The sequence below is a fragment of the Atractosteus spatula genome, chromosome 10 (genome assembly GCF_055471065.1).
Source record: "Atractosteus spatula isolate fAtrSpa1 chromosome 10, fAtrSpa1.hap1, whole genome shotgun sequence".
Taxonomy (NCBI): Eukaryota; Metazoa; Chordata; class Actinopteri; order Semionotiformes; family Lepisosteidae; genus Atractosteus; species Atractosteus spatula.
In genome coordinates, this window is record NC_142715.1 from 14,970,074 (window position 1) to 14,987,116 (window position 17,043).

Below are 17,043 nucleotides of genomic sequence, written 5' to 3' on the forward strand. Positions count from 1 at the left end.
TCGAGGAAGACGAGGACTACTTCGAAGCCGCCCTGGAGCCAGGTTCTGATGGTAGGGCCACGAGTGCGTGACGGTGGTGGCTAACACCAACCTGCCTGCATTTGGTCGTGGGTACTGGAAGCTGAACCGGGAGATACTGCAGGAAGACGACTTCAGGGCACTGTTCAGTAAAGACTATGCAAGCTGGGTCGACATGAAGGACGGCTACAGCTCCGTGGTGGAATGGTGGGAGTCCATGAAGGACAGGACCCGAACGCTGGCGCAGACGTACTGCAGACGGAAGGCGGCCAGGGAGAGGAAGGAAGCTGCGTGACTCCCGAAACAACTCGAGGAGGAGTACAGCTCGGCTAACGGGGGAGGAGCCTTCAATTCAGCCCGGGCACGGGACCTGAAGGAAAGGCTCCGCAAGCTGCACACCGAGAAAGCCAAGGCTTTCCTGGTCAAGGCACAAAGGGAGCATTATGAGAATAATGAAACCTGTTCCTCCTATTTCTTCAATCAGGTCCGAGGAGCCCAGAAAAAGAGGGTGATATACAGCCTGAGACGGGAGATGGAGAGGAAGTGCTGGACGAGAGCAACAAGGTAGAAGCGACCACCACTTTCTACAAGGAGCTCTTTTCAGAAAAGCAGACAGAGGTGGAGGCAGGCGATGCTTTTCTGGACGGGCTGAAGGCACGTGTATCAGAGGAGGTGAGGGAGGACTTGGAGGGTCCAATCACGGCCGAGGAGCTGAAGGCGGCGCTCTTGTCCATGGAGAATGGCAAGGTGCCGGGGCCGGACGGACTCCCCAAGGAATTCTACACCTGCTTCTGGGACACCCTGGCGGCAGATCTGGTGGAAGTGGTGCAGGAGATCTTCCGCCGGGGGAAACTCGGAGACACCATGAGGGAGGGAGTCATCTCCCTGCTCTTCAAGGGAGGAGACGCCGCCGACCTCAAAGACTGGAGGCCGATCACGATGCTCTGCATGGACATAAAGATCCTGTCCAAGCTTCTGACCGTCAGACTAAGAACCGCCCTCCCCCACATCATCCACAGTGACCAGACGCGTGGGGTGGAAGGGGCGATCCGTCAACTGGAACCTCCAGCTGACCAGAGACGCCATCGCCTGGGGCGAGGACCGGAATATGCCCATGATATGATATGTCAGCATGGACCAGGAGAAAGCCTTCGACAGAGTGAACCATAGCTATCTGTTCAGGGTGCTGGAACGCTTTGGTTTCGGAGAGAGTTTCAGCCTCTGGATTAAGATACTGTACTCTGACGTAGGCAGCAGAGTCAACGTGAACGGAAACCTGGGGGATTTCATTCCCCAGGAATCCGGAGTATGACAAGGCTGCCCCCTTTCACCCCTTCTCTATGTTCTTTTCACAGAGCCCCTAGCAGAGGCGGTGAGATGGGAAACTGTCATCAACCGCCTGGAGATACCGGGAGGCGCGGGGGAAACCCTGAAGATCTCCCAGTACGCTGACGACACAGCGCTGTTCCTGAGGTCGGACAGGGGGCTGAAGAGGGCCCTGCAGGTCATGGAGCAATACTCCAGAGCCTTGGGGTCGAAGCTCAACCGCCGAAAGAGCAAACTGAAATTCTTCGGGCCCTGGAAGCACAGGACGACGGCGCCGGAGGGTCTCGAGCTCTGCATGGAGCCTCTTAAAATACTGGGGGTTTCCTTCCAGAGCCAGTACAACGAGACCATCAACTGGACCGAAAGGATCGCCAAGGTGAATGCGATGCTGGGTCTGTGGAAAACGCGGTCGCTGTCCTACACAGGGAAAGTGATGGTGTTGAAAGCAGACATCCTGCCGGCTTTGGTTTACCTGGCGGTGGTGTACCCGCTGCAGGCCAGACTCAGACGAGCGCTGCAAGGGATGATCTTCGGCTTCGTCTGGGGCGGCAAGTACGAGTACATCATGAGAAACCGGATGTGTCAGCCGGTCGAGGAAGGGGGTCGAGATGTCCCACATTTCCCCCTGAAACTCGACTGCATCTTCTACTGCAACCTCTGTCGGGCACTGCGGGAGCCCATTGGCCACAAGTACCAGTACTTTGTCAGGCTGTGGCTCTCTGTCCCGATGAGGCACTTGGTCCAGTGGTCAAACACTGGGCCCAAGGCAGAGATGCGACCGGAGTTCTACATCCACGCTGTCAAGTGGAGCAGGAGGTACGAGGCCACGAGACAGCCAGAGCTCTGCACCAACCACAGAGCCCTGTACAAAGAGGTGAGGGGGCATTTGGTCGCTGACGAATAGCTGCAGGTTCCCAGACAAGTCTGGGAAAGGACACAGCCCAAAGAACTTGACAACCAACTGAAGGACCTCAACTGGATGGCCGTACACAAGAGACTGGCTACCAGAAAGGTCCTCTACAGACACTCGATCTCCAGGAATACGCATTGCCCCCGGGACATGTGTTTCGTCGAGGAGACTCAGGAGCACGTGTTCTGGAGCTGCCCCTTCGCCAAGGCGGTGTGGGGCAGAATGGACAACACCATGCAACTCCTGGGAACGGGTGCGGTGCACAGTTACCAGTACATTCTGCTGGGGCTGGCACCTACCAGATTGGACAAGGGGAGGCAGTTCCTGATGTGGCTGCTGCTGTCCCTCACAAAAAAAGGCCTGTGGGACGTGAGGAACAATCTCATCCGGCACAACATCGAGTGGGGAGCGAGAGAGCTGGAGGAGAGGATTCTGGCGGACCTCAGGAGGAGGATGAAGTGCGACGTAGCCAAATGGGGTTTCCTCACGGCGAAGGAGCGCTGGAAAGGACTATGGGCCCTGACAGGGATTAATGGACAACAACAAGTGGTAGGGTTTGGAGGGACTCTCATAATAGCGCAAATCCGCCCACACTTGCAATGATTGATAACGGACAATCACCGCCGTTCCGCCGTTGTTTTTATTACGTGGAGTATTAATGTGTGTGAGATGTTTCTTTCTGAGATGTTTTTTTTTTTTCGGAATAAAGTATATTTTATAAGAAAAAAAATGTGGGAATCTCGACTGCATAATTTCTGGTAGTGGGGGACTGCGTTCGCGCTCTCCCCTGACGTGCTTGGTCCAATATCAGATACGGAAGAGTTACGACACCACGATCTGCGTGGCTGCGATAGGATCCCAGTTAGAAAGGAGTCGATGACACTGCTGGGTCTCGGTTTCTTTTAGTTAGAGGTCCGGAGAAGCATTTCAAGCTAGTTACACTACTCCTTCCTGACATTCATTCCCTTTTCAAAGTCAGTCGATTTGCTGTAGTCTGCATTCTTTAGGCTGATTATCGAGGTTAGCCTTTATTTGGTCATGGGGGCCTCGGTACTGTATGCTAATTCTAAAGACAGTTTCACCCGTTTTCTGATTGCTAGGTTCTGTACCAGTGCAGACGTGTCAAACAGTGAATGGCTGTACCTCAATGAATGAAATCAGTAATAAATGAATATATGTATAGTTATACGAAAAACAAGTGGTTTATCGACTCATCTTCATTTGCAGATTTAGAGGCAGCTTCGATATTCGTTTTACAAAGGTTTTTTTTTTCTATGGGTCACACACATGCCATAGCAACAAAACATCTCTAGAGATGAGGCTATAGATCACCTTTCCATCCTCCAGGTTTTCCTCCCAAAGCCTACGGCACCAACGGCGACCCCTGCTGGCCGAGAGAGCAAAGCTTGCAGCACCTGGTATTCCCAGGCAGTCTCTCATCCAAGTACTAACCAGGCCCAACCCTGCTAAGTTTCCAAGATCAGACGAGATCGGGAACATTCAGGGTGGTGTGGCCGCAAGCAAAAGCCATTGCCCTTGACTCGGTACTTGAAGCTGTGTGTGGCTGGGGCTCCGCGCCCCCCGAGCGGGACTGAAGGATCGTTCGTGTGCAGCTCTTTGGAAAGGAGCTTCTTTCCAAATCGCATTGTGTACCTGGATGTTGGCGAATGTGCTCCCTTGTGTTGACTTGTCCCGCACTGGAGGAGAACAAACAAACTGCTCGGAGGAGCACAAGGCAAGTCTTCACAAGACAAAAACCTCCAATGCACAGCACTCAAAACATTTCTGGGCTGTTGCGTGTTTATTTCAGCACATAAAGCACACCAGTTCAACACGTCGGCCGGACCCGCGGCGCCTCCGCCCTCTTGTGGCCTTGCGGCGTCAGAGCAAGAGGCTCCTTCTCGCTGCCTTTCCACTGTGTTGCAGAGCCCTGAGAGGGAACCTGGAGCGCACACTTTGTGGGGGGCGGGAGACCGCGTTCGCGCTCTGCCCCCGATCTCTTGCGCGAGTGCTAAATCTCACGGCGCCAGCCAGCGGCCAGGAGACAAGTACAATATCGCGGGACAGGGGGGCCTCGTCATTGATTGTTACATATGAGACGGGGATTAGGAGGAGACCCCGACTGATTGGTAAAGGGGAACACTAACACCAGAGTGACACTCGCGGCGTCTCATTTTGAGAGACGCCCTGGGATTTCTTAATGGCCAAGGAGGGTCGGGACCTCGGTTTTACGCCTCCCCCGAAGGACGGCGCCTGTTTGTGCAGCAGAGTGTCGCCATCAGGATGCTGGGGCATAAGAAAGCCACACAGACCGCAGGGTGAGCGCTCCCTACTGGTCCCAGTCACACGTCTTGCAGGAGCAGCAGCAACCTGAGCTTTTCCGGAGGGAATCTCCCATCCGGGTGCCGGCTAGGCTCACACCTGCTGGGCTGCCGTGGGTGAGCCCAGTCGAGAGTCGCAGGGTGAGATCTAGTCACGGGGGAGAAACGATACAAGCGAAGGATTACTCGGCTCCCAGCACTTGAAAAGGCCGACAAATGACTCGTTCCCGCCGGAGCTGAATGTACCTGCATGTGTCGTGTCGTCTACTTCCCCCGCCCCGCTGTGTTTGCTGTATTGTCTTTGAAGCCGGCCCCCGAGACGAGACGGGCTGTTCCTGTGCCCCAATTAACACTTTACAGGTGCCATTCCCCGGCATTGTGGCCATTGTTGGTGGTCACACGCGATAAGATAAGGTGGAGGAGGGCAGGGCATGCCCAGCGCCAGACATTCAAGGAGGGGGCTGTGCGAGGTGAGGTGAGGTGTGACACGCCGGAGCCCTGACGCTGCTAATGCGGAGCACTTGTTGAACTGGCATTGAAAGGACGTGAGACAAACCTTGTGGGCAGGCGTGCAGGCCCGTTTTTTGGAAATTGCTGAAAAGGCTCCGGTGTTTGTTTGGTGTGTGGCAGGCGCACGACGCGAGCATGCGTAGCGATCTGCCGGTCTGGTGTTATGCAAATGAGGCCGAATTGCGTCCCGGGACATGCTGCGAATGCGCATTGGCGACTGCAGATGTGTAGGAAACGGCGCGCTCGTTTTCTCGTTTTGCCCACCCTTTTGAGTGTTCGTGTGGCGTGTGAGTGTGCGAAAGAGTGGGCCCAGCAGGAGGCGGTGGTGTGCGGGGCGAGGAGCTGGCCTAGGCTGCGCGCTTTGTGCTGTGGGTGCGGGCCGCTTGCAGGGGCTTGTATAGCTCATACTTACCTGGTAGGGGAGATACCTTGATCAGCCTGTAGGTGGAGTTGTTGGATTGTTTTCTTGTTTTGTGGAAGCAGTGTTTGTTTTGCAGTTTACGAAATGGCAACTTTTGGATCCCGCAAGAATGCTGTGCGTTTTGAGCTTTTGGATGACCTCTTCATGGATCGTGTGCAGTTCAGCAGAAAAGTGTTGCAGAAGGAACTTGGCTTTGAACCTCGGCACTTGGATTTCATCTTCGCTCTCCCAGGTCAGAAAGCATTTGAGGTTGTATTTGCTATCTATCCTCTGTTTGAACAATGTGTGGATGTGTTTGAGGCAAAAAGAGGGAAAGTTCCTGCTCTTGAGAAGATCAACTTGCAGCCTTTGACACAGAGAGAGAGGAAAACCGTGCATGTTGTTATGTTCTCGGAACTGGCAAAGACGGAGGACATTCACACCTGGCTTAACCAGTACTGCACCGTCCACCATGAAACTGAGGTTAGAGATGTTGACGGTATAAAAACAGGAGCAAGGAAATTCGAGGTTCGCTTGCTACCGGACAATGTAAATGGAGGCTTAAGGCACCTGCCCTCTACAATCCGGCTGGGCGCCTGCAATGGCTATGTTTTTTATGTGGGACAACCAAAGGTGTGTCGGCGCTGTGGTGCTGTGGGACACCTGGCATCGTCCTGCACTGTGAAATGCTGCAAGACCTGTGGCAAACAGGGACATTTAGCCTCTGACTGTTCAATGCTGCCAAAGTGCAATTTATGTGGCTCGGAAGGACACGTTTTTAAGAACTGCCCTCACGCCTACGCCAATAAACTCAAAATGAGAAAGGATGAGGCAGTGCTTGTTTCAGCCAAACCGGCCCGAAAAGCCAAAGCAAACAACAAGTCAAACAAAGAACCCTTGTTGGACAAAGACTCTCAGCCTCCAGCCAGGATCAGTCCTGCTGTGGCTCCGGGGCCGGTGGAAGAAAGATCCACTACGCCCCCACAACCGCAGACTGCACCAGACAAGCACGAGGGTTTGAAAACCCCCGAGAACAGCGAGGACCCCTCCCCCACTCCTGCTCCTCAGAACGAGGGCCAGTGTGGGGCCCCCCGGTGGAGCGGGTCCAGCGAGGATAACCAGGATTCAGCGGAGCTGCTTTTCCCAGACTCTGCAAGTGCTACAGATGCCCTCCTCTCCTCCATCCAGTCCATCACGGAGGATCTGCAGCAGCTGGTGGGTGAGGGGGAAGAGGAGACTGGTGCATCGGCTGCACCCCTTTCCCCTCAGTGCTCCCAGGAGCTGGACGTGAGGAAAAGGAAAAATGACTCTGTTTTCTCCCCGAGCGAGGAGGAAGGAGAGCATGGTGATGGGGACAGCTGGAACCCCTCCACCCCTCCCTCTAGCCCCTTCCTTGAAATGGACTCTGTGAACGCTTTTACTGCTGCCACCCTGATGAAGGCTCATTCAGAGGATGGCTGGCAGGAAATTGGTAAGAAGAAAAAGAAAAAGAAGAAGGTAACAGGTGAGACAGAAGAGAAATGTGTTTTGTAAAGACTGGTTCCACTTTCTTATGTAATATGGCTCTAAACATAATTTCTCTTAACACCAGAGGTATCAATGACAGAGTTAAATGTCAGTCTGTCTTTGATTACCTCCAGCAGAGAGAGGGAGATGTGTTGATGTTGCAGGAGTGTGCTTTAGCCTATCAAGAGAGGTATAAAAGCTTTGAAGATAGGTGGGATAAAGGGCCTTCTGTTTGGTCAGGGGACAATAACAACAGAGCATCTGGCGTGGCCATTCTTTTCAAAGGATGGGCTTTCAAATTGAAAAGTATTCAGAGGGTCATAGATGGCAGGTTGCTGTGTGTGGATGTGGAATGGGGGACCGTTAACCTGCGGCTAATCAATGTGTATTGTCCTACTGACGTGGGAGGAAGGGTGGAGCTACTCAAGGCACTCTCTCCCCTATTGTTATGTAGCACAGACGTGATAGTGGGAGGGGACTTTAATTGTATCTTAGAGCACACAGACAGGCAGTCTAGCTCTCCGATAAAATTGGATTCCAGCTCACTGGCCCTGCAAAACTTAGTTCAAGACTTTAAACTCTCAGACACATATAGATGTATATATCCCACAACAGCAGGATATACATGGTCAGGGAGGAATAGCAGCTCCAGAATTGACTATTGCTTTGTCTCAGCGAGAGTGAAAGTTGTTGGGGTCACTCTTCAGCCTGTCTTCTTCTCAGATCATCAGGCTTTAGGGTGTAGAGTGGAACTCCAGGGCGGGACTGTCTTTGGCCCAGGCCTCTGGAAACTCAACACAAAGCTGCTAGAGAACGAGGGGGTAGTATCCCGCTACAAGGAGAAACTATCACAGTGGCTGTCCTTGCAGTGTTTGTACGGGTCAGTAGGAGAGTGGTGGGAGGAGGTGAAGGTGAGGACAAAGGCCTTTTTCATGGCTGAGGGAAGGAAGGCTGCTGCCAGACGGAGAGGAGTGCTAGCCTGGAAACAGAGGCAGCTGCAGCGTCTCTACACGATGCTGCACAGTGGCTTCGATGTGCTCGAGGATATCACCCTTTTAAAAAAGGACATCCGGAGCATAGCCGAAGAAAGTAGTCGAGGAGTGCTGTTAAGAAGCAGAGTGCAGTTCTTGGAAGAAAATGAGAAGTGTACTCGCTTCTTTTTCAGGAAAGTGGTAGGCTCCAAGTCTGTCATGGAAAGTGTAGTTGATGAGGAGGGACGAGAGAGAACAGAGCCGAGTGCTATCCTCTCCTGCACCGAGGCCTTCTACTCAAGACTGTACAGCTCTACAGAGGTAAAGGATGAAGAAATTCATTTTTTCACCTCAAAGCTAGAAAACGTTTTGAGTGAAGAAGATAGGGAAGTACTTGAGAGGGATTTGACAGTAGAAGAGCTGAGACAGGCTATGGAGAGCTTACAGAAGGGGAAAACTCCGGGTGCTGACGGGCTCCCTAAAGAATTTTATTGCACCTTTTGGGATCTGCTTCAGGATCCGCTACTGCTCCTATTCGAGGAAAGCTATAAGACAGAATTGCTGCCTGACTCCTTAAGAGAAGGCACTATCTCTCTCTTGTTTAAGAAAGGAGCAAAGAATGACATAAAGAACTGGAGACCCCTCAGCCTGTTAGGCGTGGACACTAAGATCCTGTCCAAAGCCCTTTTCCTGCGCCTACAAAATGTAGTGGCCTCACTGGTAGGGAAAGAACAGACTTGTGGGATAGCAGGACGCCTGATGAGCGACAACCTGGCCTTGTTGAGGGATGTCTGTCTGTACTCGGAGGATCGCTCCCTCCCTCTGTGCATTTTAGGTGTAGACCTAGAAAAGGCCTTTGACCGCCTAAACCGGCAGTACTTAACATCGGTACTTGAGCACATGAAGTTTGGCCCCATCATGAGAAAGTGGATTAACCTGCTGTACACAGGTAGCAACAGCAGAGTAATGGTTAATGGCAATAGATCACGCCCCTTTGAAGTCTGTTCAGGGGTGAGGCAGGGCTGCCCATTATCCCCCTTGTTATTCGTTTTGGCTATGGAGCCCTTAGCCTGTGCCTTGCGCCAGGATCAGGCCATTAATGGGATACCAGTGCCTGGAAGTGGGGGAGGAGAGGTAAAGACATCTCTATACATGGATGACGTCACCCTGCTCCTCTCTGACAATGCCTCAATTAGCAGAGCTCTGCAGTGCTGTGATCGTTTCTCTTTGGCTTCCTCTGCAAAAATTAACAAATCTAAGAGTGAGATTTTTTATCAGAACTGGAGGGAGCCAAAAGAAGGACATGATCTCAGGCTGCAAGAGAAGAGAATTAAGGTCCTGGGGGTGTATTTTGGAGAAGAGATGGGAACAGTAAATTGGCAGAACAAATTGCCAATCTTAAACAAAAAACTGATGCAATGGAAGGACCGAGACCTCACCATGACAGGGAAGGTGCTGGTCATCAAAGCTGAGCTCTTGCCTGTCTTGAATTTTCTGGCTTCTACCTTCCCAATCCCACACCGTGTTGCAGCGGTGCTGAGGAGATTGATGTTTCAATTTCTATGGGGTGGGAAGCAGGAAAGACTCAGAAGGGAAATAATGTACAGGCCGCTACCCTCAGGGGGGAAGTCTGTCCCAGATATTGCTACGAAGCTGCTGTGCATTTTCCTGGCCTCTGTGCTGAGAGGCTTTGCAACAGCACCTACAGCGCATACCTGGACTTATTTTTCCAGGCTCTGGATAGGTAGGGAGGTGCTCAGAGTGTGGGGTGTCAGACCCAAGCTGGATGTCCCACTCTCTGACACATGCCCTGCAATTTATGGGACAGTTAAAAGTTTTCTAAGATCTCACCCAATTGGCCATATTCCCCTCCGAGATGTCAGCGTCCAAAAACTGGAAGATTTCGTTGCACCCCAGAACAATAGGCAGACCCCTGTGGGCATTTTAACATCAGCCCAAGCAAGGAAGGTGTGGAAACACACATCCTCTAAGTTTCTGTGCAACATTCACAGAGATTTAGCCTGGAGTGTCGTCCAACAGTGCTTACCGGTACAAACTTTCTTGTACCGTAGGGGCCTCACCCCCAGCCCTCGCTGCGTTAGGGTGGGCTGCGGCGAGGAGGAGACTGTGACCCATCTCCTGTGGTCCTGCTTTTTTGCTAAGGCCTTCTGGGCACAGTTTGAAGATTGGTTGCAAGCTCTCTCGCCCCAATTTACCCTGACCGCTGCTTTCGTCATATACGGCATCTCTTCTGTCAAACACGTCAGGAGGAAGTTTGACAGGATCTGGGCCGTGGTGAACAGTGGGAAAGACGCCCTGTGGAGAGTGAGGAACATGGGGCTGTTCAAAGGCATCGAGGTCCCAGTCAAGGCAGCAGGTAGCCTGGCCCTGTTCATCACCCGAGAGAACTATTACCTCAGAGATCTGTGGAGAGAAGGGAGGGAGGAAGCAGAAAATCTGTGGGAAATAGAGAGCATAGGTAAATATCTCAAGAAACTGTGAAAAACATTATCATGTTTAAGTAAAGAATGTGATTTGCACCAGGAAAAAAAGAAATTGTTGCTATGTAACTGGTACCGTGTCAAAATGTAATGAGATGTGATCATTTATACTGTTTTAAATATGTATATTAATGTAAAGCTTTCTAAATTGTGATGTCCTGTACTTTTTTGTGAAAAGAAAATAAAGTTCTTATAAATCGAATCGGTTCACCCAGAGCGAGGCTCGGCCATTGCACTCCGGCTGTGCTGACCCCTGCGAATTCCCCAAATGTGGGAATCTCGACTGCATAATTTCTGGTAGTGGGGGACTGCGTTCGCGCTCTCCCCTGATGTGCTTGGTCCAATATCAGATACGAAAGAGTTATGACACCACGAGCTGACTCGCTCCTTGAAGCTGTGTGTGGCTGGGGCTCCGCGCCCCCCGAGCGGGACTGAAGGATCGTTCGTGTGCAGCTCTTTGGAAAGGAGCTTCTTTCCAAATCGCATTGTGTACCTGGATGTTGGCGAATGTGCTCCCTTGTGTTGACTTGTCCCGCACTGGAGGAGAACAAACAAACTGCTCGGAGGAGCACAAGGCAAGTCTTCACAAGACAAAAACCTCCAATGCACAGCACTCAAAACATTTCTGGGCTGTCGCGTGTTTATTTCAGCACATAAAGCGCACCAGTCCAACACGTCGGCCGGGCGTGCGGCACCTCCGCCCTCTTGTGGCCTTGCGGCGTCAGAGCAAGCGATCTGCCGGTCCGGTGTTATGCAAATGAGGCCGAATTGCGTCCCGGGACATGCTGCGAATGCGCATTGGCGACTGCAGATGTGTAGGAAACGGCACGCTCGTTTTCTCGTTTTGCCCACCCAAATTGAGCACGGATACAATAGAGGTACAGCCATTCACTGTTTGACATGTCTGCACTGGTACAGAACCTAGCAATCAGAAAACGGGTGAAACTGTCTTGAGAATTAGCATACAGTACCGAGGCCCCCATGACCAAATAAAGGCTAACCTCGATAATCAGCCTAAATAATGCAGACTACAGCAAGACGACTGACTTTGAAAAGGGAATGAATGTCCGGAAGGAGTAGTGGAACCAGCTTGAAATGCTTCTCCGGACCTCTAACTAAAAGAAACCGGGAACCAGCAGTGGCATCGACTCCTTTCGAACTGGGATCATATCGCAGCTCGTGGTGTCGTAACTTTCCCTTATCCGATATTGGACCAAGCACATCAGGGGAGAGCGCGAACGCAGTCCCCCACTACCAGAAATTATGCAGTCGAGATTCCCACATTTGGGGAATTCGCAGGGGTCAGCACAGCCGGAGTGCAATGGCCGAGCCTCCCCCTGGGTGAACCGATTTTTTAAGAACTTTATTTTCTTTTCATAAAAAAATTCAGGACATCACAAATTAGAAAGGTTTACATTAATATACATACTTAAAACAGTATATATGATCACATCTCATTACATTTTGACATGGTACCAGTTACATAGCAACAATTTTCTTTTTTTCTGTTGCAAATCACATACTTTACTTAAACATGATAATGTTTTTCACAGTTTCTTGAGATATTGACCTATGCTCTCTATTTCCCACAGATTTTCTGCTTCCTCCCTCCCTTCTCTCCACAGATCTCTGAAGTAATAGTTCTCTCGGGTGATGAACAGGGCCAGGCTACCTGCTGCCTTGACTGGGACCTCGATGCCTTTAAAGAGCCCCATGTTCCTTATTCTCCACAGGGCGTCTTTCCCACTGTTCACCACGGCCCAGATCCTGTCAAACACGTCAGGAGGAAGTTTGACAGGAGAGATGCCGTATATGACGAAAGCAGCGGTCAGGGTAAATTGGAGCGAGAGAGCTTGCAACCAATCTTCAAACTGTGCCCAGACGGCCTTAGCAAAAAAGCAGGACCACAGGAGATGGGTCACAGTCTCCTCCTCGCCGCAGCCCACCCTAACCCAGCGAGGGCTGGGGGTGAGGCCCCTACGGTACAAGAAAGTTCGGACTGGTAAGCACTGGTGGGCGACACTCCAGGCTAAATCTCTGTGAATATTGCACAGAAACTTAGAGGATGTGTGTTTCCACACCTTCCTTGTTTGGGCTGATGTTAAAATGCCCACAGGGTCTGCCTATTCTTCTGCGGTGCAACGAAATCTTCCAGTTTTTGGACGTTAGAGGATGTGTGTTTCCACACCTTCCTTGTTTGGGCTGATGTTAAAATGCCCACAGGGGTCTGCCTATTCTTCTGCGGTGCAACGAAATCTTCCAGTTTTTGGATGCTGAAATCTCGGAGGGGAATATGGCCAATTGGGTGAGATCTTAGAAAACTTTTAACTGTCCCATAAATTGCAGGGCATGTGTCAGAGAGTGGGACATCCAGCTTGGGTCTGACACCCCACACTCTAAACACCTCGCTACCTACCCAGGGCCTGGCAAAAAAAGTCCAGGTACGCGCTTCAGGTGCTGGTGCAAAGCCTCTCAGCACAAAGGCCAGGAAAATGCACAGCAGCTTCATGGCAATATCTGGGACAGACTTCCCCCCTGAGAGTAGCGGCCTGTACATTATTTCCCTTCTGAGTCTTTCCTGCTTCCCACCCCATAGAAAATGAAACATCCATCTCCTCAGCACCGCTGCAACACGGTGTGGGATTGGGAAGATAGAAGCCAGAAAATTCAAGACAGGCAAGAGCTGGGCTTTTATGACCAGCACCTTCCCTGTCATGGTGAGGTTTCGGTCCTTCCATTGCATCAGTTTTTTGTTTAAGATTGGCAATTTGATCTGCCAATTTACTGTTCCCATCTCTTCTCCAAAATACACCCCCAGGACCTTAATTCTCTTCTCTTGCAGCCTGAGATCATGTCCTTCTTTTGGCTCCTTCCAGTTCTGATAAAAAATCTCACTCTTAGATTTGTTAATTTTTGCAGAGGAAGCCAAAGAGAAACGATCACAGCACTGCAGAGCTCTGCTAATTGAGGCATTGTCAGAGAGGAGCAGGGTGATGTCATCCATTTATAGAGATGTCTTTACCTCTCCCCCCCCACTTCCAGGCACTGGTATCCCATTAATGGCCTGATCCTGGCGCAAGGCACAGGCTAAGGGCTCCATAGCCAAAACGAATAACAAGGGGGATAATGGGCAGCCCTGCCTCACCCCTGAACAGACATCAAAGGGGCATGATCTATTGCCATTAACCATTACTCTGCTGTTGCTACCTGTGTACAGCAGGTTAATCCACTTTCTCATGATGGGGCCAAACTTCATGTGCTCAAGTACTGATGTTAAGTACTGCCGGTTTAGGCGGTCAAAGGCCTTTTCTAGGTCTACACCGAAAATGCACAGAGGGAGGGAGCGGTCCTCTGAGTACAGACAGACATCCCTCAACAAGGCCAGGTTGTCGCTCATCAGGCGTCCTGCTATCCCACAAGTCTGTTCTTTCCCTACCAGTGAGGTCACTACATTTTGTAGGTACAGGAAAAGGGCTTTGGACAGGATCTTAGTGTCCACGCCTAACAGGCTGAGGGGTCTCCAGTTCTTTATGTCATTCTTTGCTCCTTTCTTAAACAAGAGAGAGATAGTGCCTTCTCTTAAGGAGTCAGGCAGCAATTCTGTCTTATAGCTTTCCTTGTAAAGGAGCTTTAGCGGATCCTGAAGCAGATCCCAAAAGGTGCAATAAAATTCCTTAGGGAGCCCGTCAGCACCCGGAGTTTTCCCCTTCTGTAAGCTCTCCATAGCCTGTCTCAGCTCTTCTACTGTCAAATCCCTCTCAAGTACTTCCCTGTCTTCTTCACTCAAAACGTTTTCTAGCTTCGAGGTAAAAAAATGAATTTCTTCATCCTTTACCTCTGTACAGTCTTAAGTAGAAGGCCTCGATGCAGGAGAGGATAGCACTCGGCTCTGTTCTCTCTCTTCCCTCCTCATCAACTACACTTTCCATGACAGACTTGGAGCCTACCACTTTCCTGAAAAAGAAGCGAGTACACTTCTCATTTTCTTCCAAGAACTGCACTCAGCTTCTTAACAGCACTCCTCGACTACTTTCTTCCGCTATGCTCCGGATGTCCTTTTTTAAAAGGGTGATATCCTCGAGCACATTGAAGCCACTGTGCAGCATCATGTAGAGACGCTGCAGCTGCCTCTGTTTCCTGGCTAACACTCCTCTCCGTCTGGCAGCCTTCCTTCCCTCAGCCATGAAAAGAGCCCTTGTCCTCACCTTCACCTCCTCCCACCACTCTCCTACTGACCCATACAGACACTGCAAGGACAGCCACTGTGATAGTTTCTCCTTGTAGCGGGATACTACCCCGTCGTTCTCTAGCAGCTTTGTGTTGAGTTTCCAGAGGCCTGGGCCAAAGACAGTCCCGCCCTGGAGTTCCTCTCTACACCCTAAAGCTTGGTGATATAAGAAGACAGGCTGAAGAGTGACCCCAACAACTTTCACTCTCTCTGAGACAAAGCAATAGTCAATTCTGGAGCTGCTATTCCTCCCTGACCATGTATATCCTGCTGTTGTGGGATATATACATCTATATGTGTCTGAGAGTTTAAAGTCTTGAACTAAGTTTTGCAGGGCCAGTGAGCTGGAATCCAATTTTATCGGCCTTTTGGCTAAGATCAAGTTCAAGTGGCATGCCCGCAGTTCCTGTCTTTCCAAAGTTCTAGAAGGCGATCGAAGATCCTGAAGAATGCTTGAGCTGGTATCGCCCTAGGTTGAGCCTAGAGGGTTAAGGCCAAGCAGCAGCTGAGCTGGGTGGGATCCGGCAGCAACGTTCTCTCTCTCTGCTCTATCCTCTCCCCTCCCCCTTTCTCTTGCTCCGCCTCCTTGGCTTCTTGGCTGGGAGTAGGTACTCGTGGCCTGCCCGCAGTGCTTGCTTTCTTCCTCGACACTCGGAAGCGCTATCCGCTCCCTCTCTCTCTCTCTCTCTCTCTCTGCCTCCTTGGCTTCTTGGCGGGGAGTAGGTACTCGTGGCCTGCCCGCAGTGCTTGCTTTCTTCCTCGACACTCGGAAGCGCTATCCGCTCCCTCTCTCTCTCTCTCTCTGCCTCCTTGGCCTCTTGGCTGGGAGTAGGTACTCGTGGCCTGCCCGCAGTGCTTGCTTTCTTCCTCGACACTCGGAAGCGCTATCCGCTCCCTCTCTCTCTTTCTCTCTGCCTCCTTGGCCTCTTGGCGGGGAGTAGGTACTCGTGGCCTGCCCGCAGTTCTTACTTTCTTCCTTGAGACTCGGAAGCACTATCCGCTCCCTCTCTCTCTCTCCTCCTGCGCCTGCACCTAGCTGGGCTTTGCACACAAGGACAAAGGCCAGGGCTCCCTTGCTGCTCCTTTAGCAGCTAAACCCTCCTCTCCACAGGACCTTGCTCTCTCTCTTTCTTTCCTTTTTTCTTTTTTCTCCTTTCCAGATGGCAGACAAGAAGACACTGATCCGGTTCCACTGGACCAAGAAAACAGAGACGATGACAACTGCGAAATCCTTTTTCATTACCTTCCTGAGAGGGATCCTGCAGTTGGTGGCCGGAGATCTCTACTGCCTGCAAGACAACAAGGCAGAGAGATACATGGAGGCCTACATGGCCACGGACGCCTCATATGAAAAGGCAACGAAAATGATCAGAGAAAAAGGTAAGCACCCCCTTCACCAATGCAAGGTAAGCAAACCTTCGTTTGCGCAGGTGGTGGAAGCCGGCCAGCAGAAACCGGTCTCAAGACAAAGGGAGAGAGGTGAGAACAAAGAACCCGCACCTCCCCCGCAGAGAACCGAAACTGCCGAGGCCACACCCCCAGCCACACCAGTGCCACAAGATGGCTGCCAGGACGACAGACAAAATGGCTGACCAGAGAAAGGGCCCTAATAACTCCCAGCAAGAAGGGAAAGAGAAAGCGGGAGAAGAGATGCAGGGCGGATCCACCTTCGGAAGGACAAAAGAAAAGAGTGGTAAGGGAGAACCGTTTCCTCATCCTAGAGGAAACGGAACTTTCTTCCCCCGAGGCCCAGGAACAACTGGAGGAGGCAGCCCAGGAAATGGAAACCCTCCCCCCTGAGGCCCAAAGACGACAGGAAGTGACAGCCCAGGAAACAGAACCCCCCTCCCCCGAGTCCCACGGACAACAGGAGGAGGCAGCCCAGGAAGAGGTAACCCCCTCCCCCGAGGCCCATGAACAACACGAAGAGGCAGCCCAGGAAGTGGAGCCCCCCTCCCCCAAGGCCCAGGAGCAACTGGAGGTCCCCGAAACTACTGGAGAAAGGGAAGAAAAAAGCCTTCCCGAAACGGTGGTGGAGAGTACCCTCAAGGAAGACGAGGATTACTTTGAAGCCGCCCTGGAGCCGGGACTGATGGTAGGACTGGACCTGTCCAGCATGTTTACCTTTCAGTCCCCAGCGAGACCTGGAGGGAGCCCAGCATATTCCCCCCAGGACCCCAACAAGAGGAGTTACATCTAGGCTAAACAGTGCCCAGATGTAGACTCCCAAGTTTTCCACTGTAAGCACAAAGAGAGGAGGTTCAACTTTCACTTGTTTAATCATGATTGTGAAACTTACCTTTCTAACAACTAACGTGAGAGGGCTAATAGACCCGTTGAAAAGACGAGGAG

At 51.5% G+C, this 17,043-nt stretch overlaps 1 non-coding gene and 2 pseudogenes across 1 annotated transcript; 1 reads left to right on the forward strand and 2 right to left on the reverse strand.

Moving 5' to 3' along the window:
* Positions 1 to 3,657: 3,657 nt before the first annotated feature.
* On the reverse strand, positions 3,658 to 3,776 carry LOC148825415 (5S ribosomal RNA; annotated as a pseudogene).
* Positions 3,777 to 10,655: 6,879 nt separating this feature from the next.
* LOC148825416 (U1 spliceosomal RNA) lies at positions 10,656 to 10,792 on the forward strand (annotated as a pseudogene).
* Positions 10,793 to 11,686: 894 nt separating this feature from the next.
* On the reverse strand, positions 11,687 to 11,850 carry LOC148825417 (U1 spliceosomal RNA). The gene has a single exon (XR_016092152.1). It is a non-coding gene; the product is annotated as a U1 spliceosomal RNA (small nuclear RNA).
* Positions 11,851 to 17,043: the final 5,193 nt, after the last annotated feature.